The sequence below is a fragment of the Rosa chinensis genome, chromosome 4, assembly GCF_002994745.2.
Source record: "Rosa chinensis cultivar Old Blush chromosome 4, RchiOBHm-V2, whole genome shotgun sequence".
Classification (NCBI taxonomy): domain Eukaryota; kingdom Viridiplantae; phylum Streptophyta; class Magnoliopsida; order Rosales; family Rosaceae; genus Rosa; species Rosa chinensis.
The window spans coordinates 20,547,877-20,553,876 of record NC_037091.1 but is presented as its reverse complement, the minus strand read 5'-3'; positions in this window follow the sequence as shown (position 1 = coordinate 20,553,876).

Genomic DNA, 6,000 nt, shown 5'->3' with positions numbered 1-6,000 from the left:
TTCAGAGACATGTTCATCCTAGACGTTAGGAGCATCCTAAGACTCAAACAAACAAAAACACTCTAAAACCAACATTTTTTTTTTTTTTTTTACAATTTAATTTAATTTCAACACTTAGGTACGGGAACAGGGAGTCTCGATATGCAATGGGACTGAAACAGCTACCCTTTTTCAAGACTATGTTTAATCCAATATACCTTAGTGTATCACAACATTTTCTTTTGTTATAAACATTTTTTTTTTCTTTATATACTAACTACAAAAAAACACAATAAAGCAATAATCCGTCCCCCATACTTAATTCATGCATTGTCCTCAATGTATAAACAAATATAAAGCATGCAAAGCATAAATCAAGCATAGAAGAGAAAGTTAACACAACGAAACCTAAAACAACTTAAAATTCATGAAAATAAAATAGAAGGAAGAGTTCAAGAAAGCAAATCTGCGTTTGATGTCTCCTCCACAGCCACAGTTGAAATGGGTTGCCTCCCATGCAGCGCTTAATGTTTAAAGTCTTTCAGCCTAGACTTGTACCTCCATTTACTCCTTTGGAGGAGCGGTGTACGGGCGAGTGGCAGCCCTCTTGCTGGTTTCAGCCTCCTGAGGAGGGTCCTCATGGTATGATGCAGTAGCGTCCTTGCGAGGAAACCCAGGAGGATAACTCTGCAAGTTATTGACTTCCTGAGCAAGCTTGTTTATTGCAGTGTGACAGCGGATCAAAGAGAAGTTCATCTCAGAGATGCAATCGATCATGCATGTGACTCTCCAATCTGTCACCATAATGCGGAGAGAGGAACGCAAATCATCAATCGAATCCGACAAGCTTTCCAGGGTGGCCACAGGCCGAGGAGCACGAGCAGCTGGTGCGGAAGAAGACTCTCCGGGATGCAGTCTGGGAGATCGACGAGGCAGAGGAGGGGGACTGCGGGTACGCTCACGGATAGGACGATGGTCCCCTGGACGAGTAAGTCCAGCTCTAGTGGCCGCTTGACGACCTTCTTCCTCTAAAGAGAGAACACGGCGTTGATTGACGCCCCTGCGAGGGGTAACCTTGGTTCGAGCCATGAGGAAGTAGAAGGAATTTGATACTACACAGGCACACGGTTTTAACAAAGCTTCTCCGGGAAGGAGAAGAGTTATGACAGTTCACGGCCCAAGAAACACGTATGCAAATGAAAAAAAACTCCCCCACTTGTCCTTTCTTTTCCTGGATTTATGGCAATTAGACCTGCTTTCGGCTGTAGCTTGTCTGTCACAGCTCCTCGAGATTCGTTTGGTTCCCCCACGTGTCCTTTCTTTTCCTGGATTTATGGCAATTAGACCTGCTTTCGGCTGTAGCTTGTCTGTCACAGCTCCTCGAGATTCGTTTGGTTCCCCCACGTGTCCTCCACGCGCCAACAGCTTTTCCGTGTTTTCGGGTGACTTTAATCCAACTCGTAGATTTAATCTCAGAAATCGTCCATCCAACGGTGGAGATCAGCTCACTCGTTCTATAAATAGGTGCATTCTGAGGGAGCGACTGTTCACTCCAAAAGAAAATTCTTCCGAGTTCCAGCCTTTCTCTCTCAACCCTTCAGCCTTTCTTTCGAAACTCAAATCCTTTCTTCAATTTCAATCCTTCTCCTCCCGATCTTCTCTTCCATCAGGAAGATTCAATCTCTTCTTTCATTCGAAAAATTAGATCACCAACACAACTTCCTCAACTCATCAACATGGAACCACGAACTCTGCAACTAATGGAGTTACAAACCCAGCAACAAATGGAATTACAAGCCCAGCAACCAACCGAGGAGGGAGGAAGCATCCAAGCAGCCGGGAGTAGTGCCAACACGCCTATCAGGCCGACCAATAACCGGTGGACTCCCACACCGCCTCAACTAAGAATCCTCAAGGGCCTTTACTATGATAAGGGTTTTAAGTACCCAACTCCAGAGCAGATTCAAGAGATCTGCCTTCATCTGAAACAGTATGGGCAGATCGAGGACAAGAACGTCTTCTTTTGGTTCCAGAACCTCAAAGCTCGAGAGAGGCAGCTGATGAGGCCAATTCGGAAAGTTCGGGTTGGTGGATCTCTCGATCTCAATTTTGGATCCACTAGCTCCACTGATGATGGTAGGTCCATTGACCTAAACTTTGGTTCCACTGGTCCTACTGGTGATGATGGATCCATTGATCTAAATTTTGGGTCATGTGTCGGGTATGGTGTTGATGGATCGATCATGGAACAACGAGGAGAATATCACCAGGAGATTGAAACCCTTCCACTATTCCCCATGCACGGTGAGAACGTCTTTGGCAACATGAAGACTACTTCCGCGGGAGGTAGCGGCTATGGTTGGTACTCCGGTGGCTGGGACGACAACAATGGTGGTTCTTGCATTTCTCTTGAGCTTAGTCTCAACTCCTCCGGAGCTGCTGACATGGCTTAGTAAATTTTTTTTTTTTTTTTTTTTTTTTAATTTTTAATATTTTTTTTTTTGTAAATAGCTGAATTTAATAAGACTGAATGAATGCAGTTTTTTATTTTTTTTTATTTTTTTTTATTTTGGTTGTCAAATATGACTCAAAAACAAATTGACAAATTTGTATTTCCCTAACTCCCCCACACTTAAATTAGACATTGTCCTTAATGTATGGCAATATAACTCACAATGCACAAGAAAAGCATAGAGAAGGAAAATCCAAAAGGCAAGTAGAAAGAATAAGAAAGATTATAGAAAAGCTCCCCCTTGAAGACCTCCCAATGCTCACGACCTATGGAGAAGACCAAAGTTAGACACCAACTTCAAGGCACAAGGCCTTGACTTCCAAAACGTAAGCTCCGTTTAATATGGACTCCAAAAGAAGTGATGAGTACGTCTGCTGGTTCCATCTTGGCTACAAACTGCAGCAAGCCCAAGTTGACTGCTTGCATAGCCGGCACTTTATTGCAAAGTGTAGATTTCCTCGCCTTTCTTAATGTTTGCACCTGCGCACTCACAAAACACATTAAAACGAACTAACAAAAATAAGATTAAAAATGAAAAAGTTTGGGATGCCTCCCAACGAGCGCTTGTTTTAACGTCTTTTCAGCCTGACGTGTACCGCCAATTAAGTGTAATCAGGAGGTTTAGGCTGCGGTTCGATTAGATGCTTAAGCTTCTTCAAAGATATTTCATGGTCCCTTGCAAGTAACTTAGGTAACTTGGGAGCAATGGAAAAATGAGATTTGATGCTCTTCTTTTCCTTTCTCCTCTTCCATTGTCTCCATCTTTTCTTAAATTTAACAATCACGGCAAGAATGACCTCCTTATCAGATTTGAGGTGCTCACATATCACCATCTCCGCATGATCAACAAACTCAAACGTTGCTTGGATGAGGAGAACATGTGTAGAGCTTGAATGAGGTGCTGAAGAATCATGTGGTCTTCCATGTGCTAGCAATAAAGGTCCAAATGTAGAAGCCTTGATGGACTCCTCTTTTAAGCAATCCTTCATTGTGGTCTCGTAACATTTTGGATCTTCATAAGGTAACATGATTGTTTCAGGCACTTGGGACACATTTGCATGAAGCTCATCCTTACTTCCTCCATGATAAGATTCATCATCATCAAAGGGATCTTCCATTTCCCATTTTTCAAGCTCGGTTATGCAACATAGTTCGTAGTCCTCACATGTCTCAATATTACGTTGCTCTTCATAAGACTCATCCAAATCCCTTATTTCATCCTCATCATAGCTTGAATCATTGAATGCATCTTGAGGTTGATCCAAAGTCGTAGTTGTTGGGAACTCCTCTAAAGTTACCATCAGTGTAGGAGGGTGTTCTTGAGATATAAAGGTCTCCCAACGCCTTTGAGTTTCTGCCCAATCATCACCATTCTCACGAGCTTGCTGTATAGAAGCATCCAAAGCTTGCTGTTCCTGAATCATAGCTTGAGTTGCAGCATTTAGAGCCTTAATCATCTCATCATAATTATTAGACATACCTGAGTTTTGAGGTGGAAGTGCTTGTGGCCTATAATCATGGTATGAACATAGGGAAGCATCAAACGCATTGAAAGATCCTTGCTGCATGTTTGGATTGTTGTTCCATGAAGAATATGGAGAGTTATCCCATGCTGGACTGTATGGAGGTGAATAGTAATTATTCCAATGCCCTTGGTTGTCTTGAAATCCTCCAAGCATGGTATTTTGACCATAGTATCCTTCATAACAGATGCTTGTACATGTCTCCGCTGAATGACCAACCATGGAGCATATGGAACACACCTTGGAAGATTGATGCCACATGACATTGAGAGACAAAACAAAATTTGAAGTTAGTAAGAAGTAATGGAATGAAAAACAAGTGTAACAAGACAATGAATTTCAAGAAAAGTACTATGTTAAGTTAGATTACACATTGGTTTATGTGAAGAGAAAAAGTTCGAGATTAAGTTTGAATCAAGGTTTGGACGTGCGGCCCAAGATGTTTCAAATGTTAATAATTGTCGCCCTCAACCCAAAGCATTCGATAACTCTTATTGGGACACGGCCAGGTAGTAGAGGAACGATTTTGGCGGAGCTCAGCTCACTTGTTTAGCAGGGGACGAGACCCTTTGCTAGCACTTCTCGTATCCAATCAGCCTAGACACCGTATCTTACTAAGATGAATCTAGCTGAACAATGGGGGTTAAGACAAGAATTAACAAAAGAACCCTTCACCTATTCCGTTATGATTCACACTTAAAATCGAACTAGAACTCAAAGTTAATATTTTACACGTTTAAAAAAAAAATAAATAAATAAATAAAAATAAAAATAAAAATAAATAAAAAATAAATAAAATAAAAAAATAAAATCAAATAAAAATTAAACAAAAATTAACACAACTTGCTAGGGATTTTTCAATCCCCGGCAACGGCGCCAAAAATTGGTACGCCTGAATTAAGCGCACAAAATTACCCTGCAAAAGACAATTGTTAGTATAGGATAAGCAGGGATCGTTCAGTCCGGGGATTGAGGGTACTTTCACAAATTGCACTAATTGAACAAAACTATCAAAAACTAAAGAAAGAAAAGGAAAATAAAGTTGACACAAAAACTAAATGAAAGGGGGGTTTAGGTTTTTAAAATGCAAGCAATAATAAAGGAAAGAAAATATTGTAATTTTTAGGGATTCTAAATCAGATGTATGGATGTTGAGAACTTCGTAATCCACCACTAGTTATGATTAGAGAAAGACAATTTAACCTAATCTTCAATTACTAAGGCATGTGAATGAAACCAATCAAGAACTTTAGGATCGCCGCTAAAGCCTTATTTTTCCCAAAATTACTTAGAACCGTGAACGCACTGCATCCTAAGCTTGCTTATATGCAATCAAGGTGTAGAACGCTACCCTATCAAATTAACTCATTAAGCACACATAAACACATTAAGCTTTTTGGAAAGATTGATTTTAGAGTACAAAACTAGTGAGGAACGCCATCCTAGCATGCATTCTATTTGTTTGATTTCACCTAACATGTAGGCTTTACTACTTTAGTGTTTTAAGATCGTGAACGCACTGCACCTTAAAACTAGCTCCATTTACATGCTCATATTTTAGATGATCAATCTAAGACATAAACATATAAAAGAATTTATAAAACAAAACCAAACAAAGCATTCACAAAACCTTGTAATCGAAAAAGAGATTCAAAAGCTAAATATCCATCACATAACTAGGGTTTCATACTAGTTCTCAACAAGAAAATTACTCACTCATAGTTTGGAAATCCAAAAAAAATAAAACCAAAAGAAATTACAAGGAAAAAGATAGAATTACACCATGAAGGGAGTGGATGATGAAAAGCTTGAGACGTTGATCTTGAATCTTGAAAGCAAGACTTCACTATCACGGCACGAGGTGGATGATGACGGCTAGGAGGCTTCATGGCTTGTTCTTCTCTTCTTCTCTTTGCTTGGAAATGCAGAAACTTGAAACTAGAGGATGGAAAGGAAAATGGAAAGGAAATGGAGAGACAAAGAAGA